This window comes from Pseudonaja textilis, chromosome 2, assembly GCF_049901715.1.
Source record: "Pseudonaja textilis isolate UNSWEBS1 chromosome 2, rPseTex1.2, whole genome shotgun sequence".
Lineage (NCBI taxonomy): Eukaryota > Metazoa > Chordata > Lepidosauria > Squamata > Elapidae > Pseudonaja > Pseudonaja textilis.
The window spans coordinates 234,124,794-234,143,564 of record NC_141991.1 but is presented as its reverse complement, the minus strand read 5'-3'; the positions used below and the strand labels follow the sequence as shown (position 1 = coordinate 234,143,564).

Sequence of the window (18,771 nt, the reverse complement as noted above, 5' to 3'; positions counted from 1 at the left end):
TTCCTTCCTTCCTCCCTTCTCCCTCCCTCCCTCCCTCCCTCCTTCCCTTCTTCCTTCGTTCCTTCCTTCCCTTCGTTCCTTCCCTCCCTTCTCCTTCCTTCCTTCCTTCCTTCCTTCCTTCCTTCCTTCCTTCCTTCCTTCCTTCCTTCCTTCCTTCCCTTCCCTTCCCTTTCCTCCCTCCCTTTCCTTTTCTTCCCTCCCTTTAGTTTTCTGGCCCTCCTCGCCCGATCCTATGTAATGTTTCTCCTCTCCCCAATCCCATTCCGGGTGATTTTTTTTCTTTTTTAGCTGCGCAACTGGTAGGTATTTTTTCAGAGCTTCGGCGTTGAGGATAATCTGACAGTCTCAACATGGGCCTTTTTCAACTGGCAGTCCTTCATCCCTCACAGAGAGTCCCTTCTGGGGGTGTTGGCGGATTGGGGGGAGGCGTAGGAAGAGGCGGCGGCAGAGTGAGTTTGTAAATTTAGAGCAGGGATTTTGATTTATTCTCTTTCTACCAGTGATTAATGCACCTTAATTAGCTAATCTCGAAACCCTTATTTACAACTGGTGCGGACAAAGAGAAACGCGGATGAACCAGCACTTAAGTCAATTTGACATTATGGAGGGGGTGGGTGGGAAAGGAGTCGAGCGGGAAGAGCTGGCGCTCGACTGGACTGTCGGTGACTGGGCATCCATTATAGACTTTGTGCCACCTTCCCAAATGTTCCTCCCTCCCTCCCTCCCCCTCCAAAAAACAACCCTCGCCTTCCCCATCCCTCCCCGCAAAACAGAAATCCTTCTAGGGTTACGGGCGGGAATTGGGCAACCATATCTGGGCTTCTGTTAAAAGAAGCAAAGAAGAAGGAAAAAAAAAAATAGGAAACTCTAAAGGGAGACATTGCGAGTCTTGCTAGAGCCGCGGCGACCGTATTTCCTGATTCCCGGAAAGCGAAATCTCGCGGAAATCGTCGGGGGCTTCCTCCCGAGCGAAAACGGCGTCTGATTCGGTTACTTCTCTGAGTTCTTGAAAGTAAGTCTCTCTGGTTTCGGGGTTAACTTCGGGATTCTCCAAACGTGAGGTTGCGTCTCAAAGACTCAGCCAAGGGAGTGGACGTTGTGGTGTGTGTGTGTGTGTGTGTGTTTCTTCCAGGCGCCGGGATTAATTTGAGGCTGGGAGACCAAAAATGAAAAAAAAAATAAAAAAATAAATAAATTCCGGGTTAAAACACAAAAGTCACAAACGAATAAAATTAGCTTCTCTCTCGCTGGGAGCTCTTTTCCGATCATCTTTGCAAAAGCCCTGCTTATCACGCTTTATTATGGAGGTTGTCTGAAGGTAAGGCCCTTTGCGCGTCCAAGATTTTTAAAGCGTCGCCACGGCGTTTATGTTTCAGTTTGCGTTCTTCCCCCCCCACCCCACCCCAGCCGCCTTTCCCCTCCCCCACATATGACGATTTGTTTTAAAATTTTGTTTCAGGTTCTTCACGTTCGCCTTTGTTATGGTTCTGGTTGGTCTAACTACTAAAATGAAGACGGAAGAGTGATGCGGGGCAGGATTGATCGCTCGTTTCCATCGCCTTTGGGCCCTCTTAATCCGGAGATTCACCCCTGCCAGAAAGTCCAACTCTGCAACCTTTCGTCGGGTGGGGGGGGAGTATTTAAATTATGTCTCCCATTTTAATTCTCCCCTTCTCTCAACGTCCCAAACAACGGGCCCGGAGTTTGCTTAAAGTGGATTCTATTGAGGAAATGGGGGGGAAAAAAACATCGACGTTTTATTTCGCTCAATCCAACTGGTGTTGAGTTCTCCCTAACAGGAGCCGAGAAAAAGAAAAAAGAAAAGAAAAAGAAAAGAAAAAAATCCAGCCTTTAGTTATTAAATTAGCAATAGCAATAGAATTAGCAATAGTGGCGGTGGTAACCACGAAAAATACTCGGGGAGGGAGATTGGTGATAAGAAAACTGCCATATAGACTTTGTATCTTTTCAAAGAGACGCGAATTGGTGAAGCGGGCTTCCTCCGATCCACCTAAGTGTGGACACGCGGAGGCATGTCCACACAAATGGATACACACACACACACACACACACACACACACACACACACACACCAACACAAACGGCTGCGGCTCTTTTAATGAAAGAGGAAAAAAGTAGCCATTTGAAAGGGAGCGTGGAAAAGTGTTTGCCCGTTCCAAGGGAAAGGGATTCTTGGAAACGGGACAGGAGGGTGAAGGGTTTCTTTTTTTAACCCCCCCTCCGCCACCACCACCACCCCGGGCAGAGAAATAGGCGCTTCGGTTTTCTAGGCACGAATTTTTGACAGCCGGCAACCGAGTTTGGAGGAACGCCAAGTGGGGGTCCTACGCCTAAAGCATCCTTTGCCGCCTTCTGGTCCTTCAGCCTTGGGGAAAGTCGGCGCCGTGGAAAAGCAACTTCGGGACGGACGAACTGCAAGCGGGCGAACTCCAAGCTGGGTTAGGGTTGTTATTAAATCAACCGACCGGCTCCGATCAGGCACTCTGGGACGGCATCTTCCTTCCTACAAACATCCCCACGTTGAAGGCGATGGGCGAGGCTGACCAGGAATAGACCGATCGGAGAAAACTCAGTCGGAGCACTTGGAGGTTCCCGTTTTCGCCCTTATAGCGATTCTAAGTCTACCCAGCATAGGAAAAGCGGCTGAAGATTTAGCGGGTTATCGGTTTCATTTCTTTTCTCTTTTTTTTGTTTCTTTTCCTTTACAAAACTATCCGCAGGGAATAAGCAAAGGGCAGCTGTTTAAAGCGAAGCAATCCTTATTTATCATTACTTTTTTTTAAAAAAAAAAAGGTGGAAGCAGAACCGGTCCCTTGTTTAAGGAGTATTAATCCTTTTCTCCAGGCGTAATTTTCCTGGAAAAAAATATGCGGGAGGTGGAGAAAAAAAAATGGATTAAGGCTTGGACCGACCAAGATGATTCGTTTATAGGGTGCAGATGGAGCCCTACATGGTCAATGGAAACAAAGGAGCAGCTTTTATTTCATTGTTATTACTGTAATTATCAAAGGACTTATGCAGAGGGATTTATAAATAAGCAAGGCACCAGGTTGTACAGAGGATGCCGAACAGAATCGACCCCAAACTGGTCCCCCCCGGCTGATTTTTATATTTTATTTTATTTTATTGCTGTGCAAACACAACTAAAGGCGCGCCTCCTTCCACAAAGATAAGAGAACATTCGGAATTAAAAATTAAGAGGTGGCCGGCCTCAGAGTAGTTTTTCTTTGCCCCAGTGCGACCGACCGGCCGATTCGATCTTTCCGGTTCCCAAGCTTAAACCATACACACACACACAAACCCCGTTTCTCTCTTGCGGTGGGAGGGGTGGGTGGGCGCAGGAGGAGGAGGAGGAGGAAGGTCCATTGATCAATTAGTGACCTCCAAATGCACCTGCTGTTCGGATACAAAGACCGGGAATGGTAGGGAATTAAGAGGCAGCCCCCACCCCGCGCACCGCTCATTCTCAGCGGGCGACCTGACGTGATTACAGAGGAGGCGACCCTCTTGTTCGCCCAAGCCGAGCCTACAACTTTCTTCACTCTCCGACTTCTCCCTAGCTAAAAGTAAGAACGGGTGGAATACAAACAGACGTGCACATACACGTGTGTGAGACTATATGTGTGTGCGTATGTGGGTGGATGAGTGGATAAATGATATAAAGATAGATAGATAGATAGATAGATAGATAGATAGATAGATAGATAGATAGACAGACAGACAGACATCTCTCTCTCTCTCTCCCTGTCTGTCTGTCCGTCTATCCATCCATCCCTCCCTCCATCCATATCTATCTGATTAAATCAGGGTTCCCTCCACCCCCAAATCTAGCCCCCCTTAGAATCTGCGCCATCCAACTCCCAAGTGCCCGGGAAGTCTCCTTGCCGTCGCTCCACCCGGTCGCCAAACCCGAATACACCGAGGGGGTTAAAATCATTGGGGGCTTTATTGTATCATATTATATCATTGATGGATACAAAAACAAGGCATTATTGGGAGCTGTTCCGAGTCATGATTTGGAGCCTCTACTTTCGTTGGGCAAGGCCAGGGCAAATCAGCGGGACTGGGAAGAGGGAAAAAGAGGGGGAAAACTCCCATCTACCCGCCCGCCCATTCTTTTTTTCTCTCATCTGATGTGCAGAATAAAAAGGGATTATATATATGTGTGTGTGTGTGTGTGTGTGTGTGTGTGTGTGTGTGTACATGCATATATGTGTGTATACATACATATATGTATACATAAATACACACACATATTTACAATGATTTTTTTTTAACCCTGCAGCTCTGCCTCCCACAGCCCCCGCTTTAGTGACGATAAATCACCCCAATTCAACCCTTCGCTCCCCTCTCTTTCCCCCCCCCCACTCCTCCTTTCTTTCCAAGAGCCTAATTTCAGTGTGCGCCGAGGGTGGGGAAAATTGCACCACATCCTCTCGAACCGCTGGGATCTGGGAAAGAAGCAAGCCGAGGGCACGGGAGTCCTGAGCCAAGCTGGTGGCGCGGGCGGAGCGGATCCTAGCTCTGCGGAGGTATAAAAGCAAACCTTCTCACCACGAGCGGGCTGCCTTGGCTTCCGAGGAGATACGGGAGCTCCCGAAGGGGGAGGGGCGGGGGAAATCGACGCGGATGCCAAAGAGAGTGGCTGAGAAACGGGTGGGTGGGAGGAATCAATAACTGAGCAACTGGCGAGGAAAGAGGGGTGGATTCTTCTAGAACAAGGGTCTCCAAACTTGGCAAGTTTAAGACTTGTGGACTTCAATTCCCAGAATTCCCGAGCTAACATGACTGGAGGAGGAATTCTGGGAGTTGAAGTCCACAAGTCTTAAAGCTGTCAAGTTTGAAGACCCCTGGACTAACACCTCTGATAGGAACAGTGCTCTAAAACAGGGGTCTCCAACCTTGGCAACTTTACACTTGGCGAACTCCAAGAGTTGAAGTCCACCAGGCTTAAAGTTGTCAAGGCTGGAGCCCCCTGCTCTAAAAGGTGCTAATAAAATGCCCCCTTTTTTCCCGGGATTGCTTTTAAAAATCAGCTGAAGGAGAGGATGCCCAACTTCAAGTTTAATCTTGCAAGGGAATAGCAAACCCCCCCCCCAAAAAAAAGCAGAAGCCCCTCTGCTCATGTCCAGTTGTTGTGCCTTTGAAAGTATTTTCTAAGTCTGAGATATCAACAGATGGAGGCAAAGGGCTGGGGTGGGGTGGGAGAGTCAGGGGGAGGGGGCGGAAATCCCATTGTTTTTCCAGCAGATTTTGTTCTGCCCTGAAAAAGGCAATCTAACCTCTCCCAAGTCCACTTGGCAATGTAAAAAAAGAAAAGAAAAAGAGGATGGGGAAGTAGAAAGCATGCTTGCGGCTTTAATAGCAGTGAAAGTATTACGGTGAGATCAGATTTAGCCAAAGGGGGAGTTTTCAAACATCTGTCTAATGCAGCCAATAGAGAAGGCATTAGGGATATTGGAGAGAGGGGAAGAGGAAGCCGAGTGGAGTGGATGGAGAGAGAGAGTGCGGCGAATTAGAAGAAACCTCCCAATCCGATTAGCCATTGCCCTTCTTCTGCCAGCCGGATTTGCAGCCTGGAAAAGGCTAGAGGTGAAAAACATGCTGAGGAAGGCAGGAAGGATGGCAGCTGAAGCTGGAGACGGAGAGAGAGAAAAGGAGAGAGAGGAGAGAGAGAGAGAGAGGAGGGAGAGAGCGGAGAGAGAGAGAGGAGAGAAAGAGAGGAGAGAAAGAGAGAGGAGAGGGAGAGGAGAGAGAGAAGAGGCAGAGAGCAGAGAGAGAGGAGAGAGTGTGGGGAGAGAGAGGAGAGAGAGAAGAGGCAGAGAGCAGAGAGAGAGGAGAGAGTGTGGGGAGAGAGAGAGAGGAGGGAGAGAGCAGAGAGAGAGAGTGGAGAAAGAGAGAGGAGAGGGAGAGGAGGGAGAGAGTGGAGAAAGAGAGAGCAGAGAGAGAGAGGAGAGAAATAGAGGAGAGAAAGAGGAGAGGAGAGAGGAGAGAAAAAGAGAGGAAAGAGGAGAGAGAGAGGAGAGAGAGGGAGGAGAGAGAGAGAGAGAGAGAGAGAAGATGGCAGTGCTGCTGTAATCTAGGATGTGCTGCAGGACAGTTTTGACAAATTCATAATAGAGCTGGAATGGACCTGGGCGGTCTTCTAGCTCAGCCTCTTGCTCAAGCCAGGGCCTACACCATTTCAGACAAGTGTCTGTCCAGTATCTTTTTAAAAACCACCAGTGATGAAGCACCTACAACTACCACGGCTGGCAAGCCATTCCACTGGTTAATAGTTCTCACTGTTAAGAAGTTTGTCCTTAATTCCAGGTTGTTTCTCTCCTTGCTTGGTTTCTATTCCTTGTATCTTGTCTTGCCTTCTGGTGCTTTGGAAAATAAGTTGATCCCCTTATTCTTTGTGGTAGCCCCTCAAATACTCCTTCAGAGAGCCATTTGATAACAGCCCGCAGAATCTAGTACTTGTAGTTATAGGGGGTTCAATTGGTAGACCCAAAGGCAGGTCCACTCTCAGCTATGGAAGCTGCAAAAAAAAAACCAAAAACAATTACTACCAATCTGCCTTCCATCAAGGACCTGTATACTGCAATAGTCAAAAAGAGGGCTGTGAAAATATTTACAGACCCCTCACATCCTGGACATAAACTGTTCCAACTCCCACCCTCAAAATGATGCTATAGAATACTGCACACCAGAACAACTAGACACAAGGACAGTTTTTCCTCGAACGTCATTACTCTGCTAAACAAATAATTCCCTCAACACTGTCCAACTATTTACAAAGTCTGCACTACTATTAATCTTCTCATCACTCCTTATCACCCCTCCCCTCCCACTTGTGACTGTATGATTGTAACTTTGTTGCTTGTATCCTTACTATTTTTATTGACTGTTTCCTAGTATGATTTGATTGCTTATTGTACCCTATGACTATTATTAAGTGTTGTACCTTATGACTGAGGGACGTGGTGGCTCAGTGGCTGAGCTTGTCGATTAGAAAGGTCGGCAGTTCAAATCCCTAGCACCATGTAACGGAGTGAGCTACTTTTCCCAGCTTCTGCCAAGCTAGCAGTTCGAAAGCAAGTAAAAATGCAAGTAGAAAAGCAATCGCTATGGTGATAACTTGGTGGGAAGTTAACAGCGTTCCATAGTCTTCCACATTTAGTCATGCCGGCCACATGACCAGAGAGACGTCTTCAGACAGTGTTGGCTCTTTGGCTTTGTAACAGAGATGAGCACCACTCCCTATAGCTGGAAATGACTAGCTGTTCTGACCCAGGCTTCGTAAACCATAATTATTCACGAACTTGTTTTAAAAACAAAACCTATTTTATTGCAATGCTGGGAATTGTTTTCATTCCCAGCCAGAATTAATCTCAAACAGTCCCTCAAGATAAGCACACACCTTTCAGTTCTGTGAAGTGCTGCCCAAAACAGAAGTATCAAATTAACTTGAAAAGAAACCAACCGAAGTACAAGAAAAACCAACTGAAGTACAAAGAGCTTCAAGGATGACTCGGAACCAATTGAACTACTTTGCTTCCTGCAAAGGTTTCATCATCTTGGCTTGACTTTCATACCTTATGGGAGGAGCAATCACCTCCCAGCCTTACTTCCGAGTCACCCCTTTTGTTTCAGCTGCTCTCACCTTCTAGCAACTCTGTGTATACACACACACACACACACACTGGGAACCGGCTCCCCGGGTCCTCTGCTTCGCTGCTGCCAGACTCTGAAAGCTCTGGAGGCAGCACCCCACTCCCAAATGGTCCTGGCCCCATCTCTGTATCGGATGCAGAGTCCTTTCCAGACTTTCTGACTGGTCCTTATTCTTCCCCACTGTCCGATTCTGCTGCAGTCTGCACTGGCTGCTGGCGAACCACAACACTAGCACATATGTGCAAGGGGAATCTTTACCTTTACCTTATGATTCTTGACAAATGTATCTTTTCTATTATATGCACTGAGAGCATTTGCACCAAGACAAATCCCTTTTGCGTCTAATCACACATGGCCAATAAAGAATTCTATTCTATTCTATTCTATTCTATTCTATTCTATTCTATTCTATTCTATTCTATTCTATTCTATTCTGACAACAGGTCCAGTCTCAGCTACGGAAGCTCACTTAATGATGTTGGATGAGGTAGGAAAAGGTAGTAAATCAATCTAACAAAAATAACAAATGTCTGAAGGGGTCTAGCTTGTGAGGGGGGAAAACCCCTACAACTTTTTGCGATGATGGTTTTTATATTAAAAGTCCACAGTTGTTTTGAAGACTTGTTACGTTAGAACAGCTAGTCCACCATTTTGCTATCTCTTGGGTAGTCAGCCAAGGCCACTCCTGCCTCTGAGAATAACCTTCCCTCCGTGATTTGCACCGATTGGTGCAAAGCTTTAAAAAAAATTGCAGCCTTCCTCAACCTTGTGCTCTCAGATGTGCTGCACCCCCCTTGAAATCGCAGCCAACATGGAATTTGCAAGCTGAAGTCCATTTGCACAAGTTGGGGAAGGATGCTAATTTTGGTCTTTCTCAATTCTTCTTTCCCACACCTCTTCAACCCTGGAAATCTCTTTCTTTTTTTTTTAATCCAAAGAATATGTTCTACTTGGAGACTTTACACAGTGGGTAGAACTAGCAGACAGAAACGATTCCATCCCAGCCTCAAGGACCCATTCTATTTTTATTTATTTTTTGACATTTGTTATTTCTCCTAGAGATTTTTGAACTCTACTTTGCTTCCAGGTTATTTATCGCGCTTAATTGATAATGAGTAATTTTTAGATCATAAAAGGCGGAAAGGATTCTTGAATATATTCAATGTAGAAGAAAATTCCACACCATTCTGGCTGATTCCCTGTCAACAGTTTTTACCATCATATTCCATTTGTAATCAAATACTATTCCAAGATCTTCATTATTGCTACCCTATTCCCTCAATCTGAATTTGAACCCACCATTCTGATTTTGTTTCCTAAACAAATAAAAGAATATTTATTTGTATTAAACAAGAAGCTGTTCTTTTTATCTTATTTTTGTTTCTCATCAACATACTCCAAATTTGCAGATTTGATTACAATTCCTTTCACTTATTCATTAATACAAATGTTGAGCACCTCACTCGATCTTTTTCTTTCTTAGACTGGTTAGGCTTGTTCTTAGCAAATCCATGACTTTGATCATAACCATAATGACCTTTAAATACTTGGAAAACTGATCTCATACCAATAAATAGAATCATCTTTTTTTATTTGGAGCTTGTTTTGTGTTATAAAAAAAACGATAATAGTTTTTTTTTCTTAACTGTGGTGGTACATCAATTTGATTAATCAAATAAATAAATAAACATTCAGCTTCAATTGAAAATTGTGGATTGCGCCACCCCTCCAAGAGCTGGTTGCTGCCCTGCATAGCTGTTTCAATTGGGGAAACTGATCTATGTTTTCTACTGAACAGTAGTTGCCTTTTAAATAATATTGCAGTTCATTGAACAATGGCCCATTAAATCAAATAATGATTTTTTTTACCTTTAGAAGATTGTGTCTATTCAACTTTTACATCTCCCAGTGGGCATCGCTTTGATTTCTATTCTGACTGGCAAATCATTGACCATTCACAGAACTGCAAAGCTTTCTCTTCTTCTCTTCTCTTCTCTTCTCTTCTCTTCTCTTCTCTTCTCTTCTCTTCTCTTCTCTTCTCTTCTCTTCTCTTCTCTTCCGTTCCCTTCCCTTCCCTTCTTTCCCCTGCTTTTTTAATATTCCCAAAATATTTCATTCTCATTCTCTAGGAGGGTGGGTGGGTGCTGACTTTCTGCAGTAACATCATTAGTGCCAGTAAGGAGTGGGGGTTGCTGTAAATACAAGAAAACAAATAAATACAAGAAAACAAATCCATTTTTTTTTTTATCTTGATCCTGCCCACTTCTTTGCACTGAACTTACTCACTTTCTCCCAGTTTTTGTGCAGATTGGGAAAGTTTGGGAAACTGAAAACAACTGTGTGAATTGATTAACTGTATTGGGAGAGCGCTGGGCAGAATATTGGTCAGCTGGCTTTCACTGTACTTGATACTGCATTGCAGATTTGGAATGATTTCTAGATTGTTGTCATAAGAGTCAATTGAGGATACTGTACTGCAGTTCTGCATATGAAGCAAAAGAAGTAAATCATCATTCCCTGGGACAATGCAGAAGTGGCCAGTAGAAACATGCACCTCCCAGCTGATTTTCAGGCCTTTTTTGGCCTGCCAGAAGCTTGAGGGATGCCTCTGCAGGCTTTGCAGGCTGAAAAATACGCCTGTTCCGAAAATACTGGAAGTGACTAAATGGGCCCATTTTTCGGCCTGCAAAGCCTGCAGAGGCATCCCTCAAGCCTCTGGCGGGCCGAAAAAGGCCTCAAACAGGCTGAAAATCAGCTAGGAGATGCAGTGCAGATAAGGGGGAGGAAATCACTCATATGCACAGGGGGCATGGGGGAGCTGTACGCATTGCCTTCTGGGTGCTGGCACGCACGCGAGAGAGCGCACATGCAATTTTTGGCACAGGAGCCCAAAAAGGTTAGCCACTACTGACCTAGCTCAAGGATTAAGAAAAAGTATTTATTAAAATTCATGGAAATAATTCCCCCACCCCTCCAATCTTCTTTGACAAAAGTGGCAAACATTATTGCTTTACCTTTAAAAAAAGTGAAGGAGAAAGACTGGGCATACTTGAAAAGAAAGAATAACAAGTTTCCTCAAGGATGGTGGTTGTAGGAAAGGGAGAAAACCCCCGAAGCTTATACATGTCCTATGTACAAAATGCAACTTTGAAAGTGCATATCTAGAAAGCATCTTCCATTGGCTTCTTGTTTGCGCCATTAAAGCATGCAGGTTGCCTCTCTGTGGAGATATTGTTGTCATGTAGCAGCTGCTTTTGTGTACCAAATCACACGATCTTATTAGCTTTCCAGCTTAGGCACTTTGTACTGACAGGAGGAACGAACACAGAACAGCACAAAATTATTTGGTTGCCCAATCTGGATATTCATAATTTCCAGAGGAAGCTAGTTTGAGCACGAAGCCCAGGCCAACTGCAAGAAAGATGCAGTGGGATGACCATAAGTATGATTGAATGGAGAAACAGGAATAAAATCTAAAGGCAAATAATGTAATGTATTGAAAAGTGTTTAGCATTGAACATTATATATACACCACTCTCTATTGTTAATTTTTTGAAAGGAAGAGTGGTTTATATCTATCTCTCTGTCTGTCTGTCTGTCTGTCTGTCTGTCTGTCTATCTCTGGGGATTTCCAACAATCAGTAATAACAGAAGTATATAAAAACAATTGTTATAAGTGTATGAAAATCATTATTAAAAATGAAAAAAAAATCAGAATGTTCCTTCTTAAGACTTTCACTAAGATTTCTTTTCAGTCTATGTTTTTACATGAATATTATATAATACATATAGTAAACCAATGTTTTCCATCTCTCCAGACATTTGGGGCCTCAACTCCTAGATTTCTTGGCCAGAATTTCCAACTAGTAAATTGATTAATGAAAATGAAATAATTGATATAAAGTGATTCATTAAACTAGTTCTGCTACTTGAATAATATTTGATTTGATTTTAGCCAATCCATGCTTGATCGCAAAAATCAATAATTAACCAAATTTCACAAGTCTCCTGTGCGTGGCTGCTGAGTAGTTAAAACAATGCATAGTTGTACTTCTATTCACAAAGGCTATTTAAAAAATCCCTATTTGTCATTATTCTAATTTAAAAAAAAAACAAAATATTTTCTTCCTAGATGTACTACTCTTCACTTAGATGCACTAAATGCTTTCCTAAAAAATGAGATTGAAAGATTTCCTGAATTAGAATATCCTAATTTTTGTCTTAAAATGTCAACTTTCCATGAACATTTTTTAATACAAGCAAACACTTTTCCCACTTCTGTTCAATTGCATCTGATTGGAGACTGTCCACGTATATTTTTTTGGCAAGCTTTCTCAGAAGTGGTTTGCTATGGCCTTCTTTCAAGGACTGAGAGAAACAAACTGGCCCTGGCTTTGTGCCTTAGGCAAAATCAGAACTCATGGTTTCCTGATTTTTAGCCTTTACCACTGCACCAAGCGATCAGCAATAAAACAGGGCATACATCCAAATCAATGCAAGGTTGTGCAGGCAAGACTGTGAAAGTAGTGAAAGTCTTAAGAAGGAACATTCTGATTTTTTTTTCATTTTTAATAATGATTTTCATACACTTATAACAATTGTTTTTATATACTTCCATCTTTTATTGGCATATACCTTCAAAGATTTCAAAGTCTGTGAAAGAACTAGAGAAGAATAGAGAAAAAAAGATGGAGGGGAAAGAGAGAAAGAGAGAGAGAGAAAGAGAGAAAGAGACAGACAGACAGAGGTCAACATTGTCCATATTTAATGTTGACCCTTCTCAATACTGGCTTATTTGATTTCCTGATGGCATATAGCCCTGATAGAAATGTTCCTCTTTGGCTCTTCACTAATTGGCCTTCTCAACCATCAAAATTCTCTGTAGCTTGAGTAAGTCACTGTCTGTTAGCCTCAATTCTCCATCTATAAATTGGGGCTATTAAGGACCTGGTCTGTATGACTATTTGGTGATAAATGGGTTTAAAATGATCAAAGTGCCCTGTGAATTTAGATGTACTATGTTCCATTATCAAGAAAATAGTGGTAATAATAATAACAACTATTAATAATAATAGCACCACTACCCTCCTATTCTAAAATTATTTTTCTCTGCTGGCTTGCTGTAGTGAAAATATTTAATTCATTTACAATTTTTGAATGTCAGCCCCAAAGTCCATTTGATAACATAAATTTTGTGCTATTTATGTGGCAGACACTTAAGGATTTAAATAATTCTTTAAAATATTTACATTTTTGTCTCCTGACATCTTGTTTTACACTGTGTTTTATAGGTCTTGGTTTCTATTTGATGTAGGCTTCAAGCTGGAGATTTATAGTTCGACACCTCGCAACAAATTTTGTAAATATTCCATGGGGCTTGATCCTTCAACATAAACACTCCTTCTTATTGGGGCTCTGAGGAAAACCAGACTTCTCATTTATTATATGATCTCCTGAAGTCTAAAGGGAAGTTGATCTTGTTTTCCAGGAACATCTTCAATATGAAAAATGGAACGTCATCAGGCTAAGGTGAATCATAATAAATGCTCTACTTTGGCTGACACTGAGAAATAAATCAAACAGAGTGTGAGAAATATTGGCAACTCCCCAAGGTTTGTATCAGTTTTATAAATTAAACACCACACGATGACAGCATAGGAGCTGGTAAGCAAAACTGTTGGGTAGATAATCACCATAGTAACAAGGGAGGAAACTGTAACCATCCAAGACCAAAAATAGCACATCTGGGTATAGCTATGGTAGGAGCAATGAAATATGGTAGGAGCAATGAAGACTGCTTTTAGCTGATTAAAAAATACTGGGAATAATTAAAGCGTACATGCATTAGACAGAATTAGTCTGGAGGAGCCAGAAGCTAAAGAAAAACGATTAATAGATTTTGATTTAGAACTTGTTGGTGGGGCTAGGTTCCCTTTCTTCCAGAGAATGCAGCATCTGAACTTGGATTCAGATAAGTTGGATTTCTAAGAAGAGATAGAAATCCTGTTTCCATTAGCACGAAACCAGCAGGAAATATTATGGAGCAGAGAGCTCCTCCTATTGTCCCAGATATCTGAAAAGCTCACAAACATTAGTTTTATTTTTCTCATCTTCAAAATATTTCAGTTTTCTTCCATCAGTAGAAAGTAGCTGAAATATTTTATTCTGCATTTATGAGAGAAAGAATTTTTTAGAAAATGATTTGTATTACTTTGCTTACTTTAAAACATGGCAAGCCAGTCCAATTTATCTTAAAGACTGTCCTGTTCATTTTCTGGCATGGGATCTAGATTTCTGCTTCAAAGACTTCTGCTCTAGCCACAGTTTGGCTTTTTTTATACATACAGGTTTTTTTCCTTGCTTAGTTTCATCGTTGGTTTATGGAACCTGTTATTTTTATTTTCCCAGTGACTATGGTAAATATAAATAGATTAAAAAATAGCAATAGCACTTACATACCTCTCCACAGTGTTTTACAGCCCTCTGTAAGTGGTTTACAGAGTCAGCATATTGCCTCCAACAATCAATCTTGGAAGGATGAAAAGTTGAGTCAACCTTGAGGCGGTGAGAATTGACCTGTCGAACTGGAGAAGTAGTCTGCAGTACTACATTCTAACCACTGCATCACCATGGCTCCTGTAGGAAAATTGCCCTAAAATGACTCACAAAGAACAAATTTGGGAAGATCTTTTGTTAGTTTTAAAACTATTAGAAACATAGTGTAACACATTATAGCAGTCATTAAGGAGTAGTAATAAGGAAAAAAATAAATTAGTTTGCTATCCTATTGATGGGCTTTCTAGTTATCTGCTGTGGAAGAACAGAATTACAATACACAGGGATTTAGCTTCTGATGTCATGCTCTCTTTCTTTCCCCTTTCCACAGAGGGGAATCCCTGGAGAGATAAATTCCCATCCTCTTGCAGAACCTCAAGCCATCAGGATTGGTGATAAGATTCAAGGGCAGATTCCAAACTCCTGTACTTCTTGATGCCTATTTCTCCTGGCTTTCACAGAGAAACAGTTGTCTCTCACACACATATTATCACTTGATAGTGCTTTCCATCTGGACTAACTGATTGATATTTCCTGTGTGGTGTTGTATAATGAAGATAGCTTCTGCATATGGAAATTGATCTGAGATTGCTATTCTTTGCATAAAATTCAATATAGGATGTTACATTGGTGATGGCTATATGTATGTGGACCCTTCCTGAATTTAAGTTAATGTCTTCCTGTGAAGAATTAGCAATGGGATACTTCTCAATATTACATACTTCTGTTGTATTTCTTGTTGGTGAAGCTGCACCTATAACATTAACATTTTAAATGTCACATTTAAAAAAAAAGGATTCAGAAGAGGACAATTAGATTGATAGGTCTTAATACTGAGCCTTATGCAGGTTAGAGTGAAGCAATAATTTGAGAAGGCAGTTGCTATTTGGTTTGGAGGGATTAATGAATGGACAATTTAGCTGCATATTTCTATCAACATGTTATACTCCCTCTAAGTTTCCTTGCTGCTTTCCAGCCATGTAGATGAATTTGACTTATCAACATTGTTGAAATAAGATTCAACAAATGAATGATTATAATTGGTGGTGTGTTATCTCCCATTACATGAGAAAAATGGCCTGAGCCAGCTGTGTGAATAAAAATTTAGAGGTCTGGGTATATTTAGTCCTGAGCAAAGAAATGTATATTAGTAGCTGTCTTCAAAGATCTGAGAAGTTATCATGGAAGAAGATGAAGCCAGCTTGGATAATTGGAACAAGAACTTTCAATGATAGAACTGAATGTAATGGAGAAAATGGCCTCAACTTTGCTGAAAATAATTAAGCAGAGGCCAGATAGCATTTTCTTCAGATGCTATACTTATAAAATTCCTGGATCGGTCCAGAGACTCATATGAGGTTGTTCTAGTTCCCTTCAATTTTATTATCCTAAGGTTGTGATAATTACACAATTCTGCCTGATCTACTGTTTAGATGGGCCTTGAGATGAAGAGGAGATCATCAAGATTCATCTAGCACTGGAAAATGTTGCTTGAACTTGGAGACCACTTATTTTGGGGTTTCCTTGAACCACTAGGGAAGGAGTTAAATTATATTTATACATTATATTTCTGGACCCTGCAGAATTTCATTTGCACCTGCCAATGGCTTACTGATAAATATACACTGGTAGAAGTTCAACAGCAGAGGGCCAGAGGGTTAGATAAATACCACATGACAAGTGAAGCGCAGAAAGGTTAGTACTTTCCCAGCTCTCGTCCTGACACGTTAACCATCATAAACACTCTGACAGCTAGCACGGCACAGTGCCTAAAAAACTGAATAGCGAACCAGGAAGTCTCTATTTTAAATCTTGCCTCAGCTACAAACACAGTAGGTGGCCTTAGTCACACCACCTCAACCCTCACATTTGAAAGTTGGGATAATAAGTGGCACCGGCAACAAATGTCACAGTGCAGAATGATGCTGTCCAGGATATGAGGCTATTAATTCTGTTATTCACTCTTGTTTTCTGATTTGTTCTCTAAAATCCATTACTCTTCCACCCAATACCTGTTGGCTTTTTCTGATTCTCATCTTTTAATTTATTTTGTTTATTTACCAACTTTGTAATTTCTACGTTTGGTTTCTCTCTCTCTCTCTCTCTGTTGCGGTTGTGCTTGCCTAGTGCTATCTGATATACATATATGTATATGCATTCTGCTTTTATTATTTTTATAAATAATTCAAGGTGGTAAACACACACAATAGACCTTTCTCCTTCCATATTCCCTACCAGTTAGGTGAGTTTTGCTGAAAGACAGTGACTGGCCCCAAAGTCATTTGTGAGCGATGAGGACCTTATAGCCTGAACATCAAAAATGGAAGAGGTGAGAACTGTACTAATATTTGGAAAGTATTCAGAGGCAGCATGCATACAGTTCAGTTCAAAAGCAGAAGGATCCGGATCACAATCCATAACTTACCTTCTTCAGATAGCAGCATTGAGTAATATGAGACTTAAGACCTTGGAGAGCTGCTTCTCTTAACCAGTAGTTAAGATTGGGTTAGAAGGACTAGTATTTTTGTAGTATAAGCCAGCTTCATATGAAGATCTATAAATTTAGGGTATAATATGTATAAACTGCCTTGGCACCTGAAAATGCTCTAAAAATGAAAAGTGGAATGTTATTCCTGTTACTCAAAACAGGTTGTAAAGGCTTTGGTGGCCTTTGTGAGGTAGAAATATTTAATAATGGATTAGGAAGTATAAAATGAATGGGCTTTGCTCATTTCAGCTGCATTTCTCTGATAGGTTCACCTACATCTTAGACAGAGAACTTGTCATACTCCTATTCTGTGGTCAATTTTTAAGTAGAAAAGCATCTTGTTATGTCTGGTTGCCAATTCTCAAGTCTAAATACCTCAACTGATATTGCTGTGGTAGAAAATATAATCAAAAATGACCTTCAGATATAAACAAAGATTTTGCTTACTTTACCATAGAAACGGATGTGATCCATCACAGTAGCTCATAAATAATGTGTCAAACTGTTGCACTGATCAATGACGATAAGTAATTGAAATATAATGTGATCTTAAGGCCTTTGTGTAAATGTTTGCAGCACTCTTTCAGTTCTTCCAAGGGTTGGGGTTTGGGGTTTTTTTTTTTTTTTTTTGTATAAGTGGCTATGTTGATGAATTGTTCCTTAACTACAAAACTAGTGGAATTGAAATAAGTGTCTTCAGACTTTATCCATTCCATTATCCAAAATACTCACAAACAATATAGTGAAACTTTGGAGATTTGCCGGGATCCAATTCCCACCCTAGCAAAGAACTCAGTGGGTGGCCTTGGGCAACTACTAAATAGCTTAGGAAAATCAGGGCTACAAGATATGGTGATGGCTATTATCTTAGATAACTTTTAAAAATATTTGGAAAAACTGTACAGCATTGTTGGTCACGATAGCTAAATAGGACCTCCATGCTCAAAGAGAATAACAATTTTATATTTTGGGGGAAATTCAGGAAAGGCTGCTGCCTTTATGTTCTTTGATTAGTCTCCATTTATTAAGATTTATGAATTAGATGATTCATGGCCTCATTTGATTTCTTGCTGGATTGAGTTACTTGAAAGCAGTCATGGGAAACCCTTACCATGAATTCCAAATCTAAAGCAGTGGCTGAGTTCTTAGGATATGTTAAATTAGGCTAAAAAAGAATTGATACAAGGCAGTGTGAATTTAGCCATTGTTTTAGTGTGTTCTTTGAATCATAACACTAAACCTTTACAATTCTAATTCTACAAATCCGAACAAACTGGGTCAAGAAATCAGCACCACTTTTCCAGTGATGGCGCATCCTCATCAGAAAGCCTCATGCTCTCTGAAATTTCTAGCCCACAAATGTTGTCTGTGCTTGTGTTAGATTTTCCTTTCTTTTCCTTCCCTTTCTTTTCCTTCCCTTCCTTTTCCTTCCCTTCCCTTCTCTTTCCTTTCCTTCTATGAGATAATTATTTCCTTGAGGAAGTGGATATTGACTCTTTCAGATGAGAATCTATTTTCTCATTGCTGTCCAACCCACCCAAAAGATAACAATGAGGGAGAGCTGTATTTTATAACTTCCCTTTCTCCTTTTTCCTTCCTCCAATGAAGACTGTGCTTGCTGCTCAGGAGAAAAAAAGTTTTTCCTCTTTTTCTGCCTCTTACAAAGAGTAAACATGTGCCCCACTTTCTGCTTCCATTACAGCAGCATTTTATCTCACAAGTTCCTCACAAGATTGGGAAAGCAATGTAGAGATAATAGCAGTGGGGAAAATGATGCACAGTTATAGCAAGACAGAATGTGAGAGGCAGATGGTAGTTTGTGGACACAGAGCATCTTCATCTGACTGGATTTCTGGCTGAATGCAGGCCAGCTTGCTACAGCTGGAATTTTGGAACAGATTCCTTGAAACATTTGCAATAGCAAAGGAGAAAAACAAAGCAAGAACACTGAAAAAAACCAAATACAAAATATAAAAAGCTTTCTGTATTCAAGACTCAGTCAGATAAACTTACTTATTTAGGAAATAGTCCAGTTGATGTCAAGTGTC

The 18,771-nt window shown here is 41.4% G+C and overlaps 1 long non-coding RNA gene across 3 annotated transcripts; it reads left to right on the top strand.

Annotated features, from left to right (window-relative positions):
- Positions 1–424: 424 nt before the first annotated feature.
- Positions 425–17,900, top strand: LOC148127418 (uncharacterized). 3 transcript variants are annotated; one of them, XR_015742377.1, is made up of 4 exons: positions 425–1,012; positions 9,977–10,064; positions 12,972–13,209; positions 14,567–17,900. It is a non-coding gene; the product is annotated as an uncharacterized LOC148127418 (long non-coding RNA). The 3 variants fall into 3 exon arrangements; XR_015742376.1 differs by lacking the exon at positions 9,977–10,064; XR_015742375.1 differs by lacking the exons at positions 425–1,012; positions 9,977–10,064 and adding an exon at positions 4,398–4,553.
- The last annotated feature ends 871 nt before the right edge of the window (positions 17,901–18,771 follow it).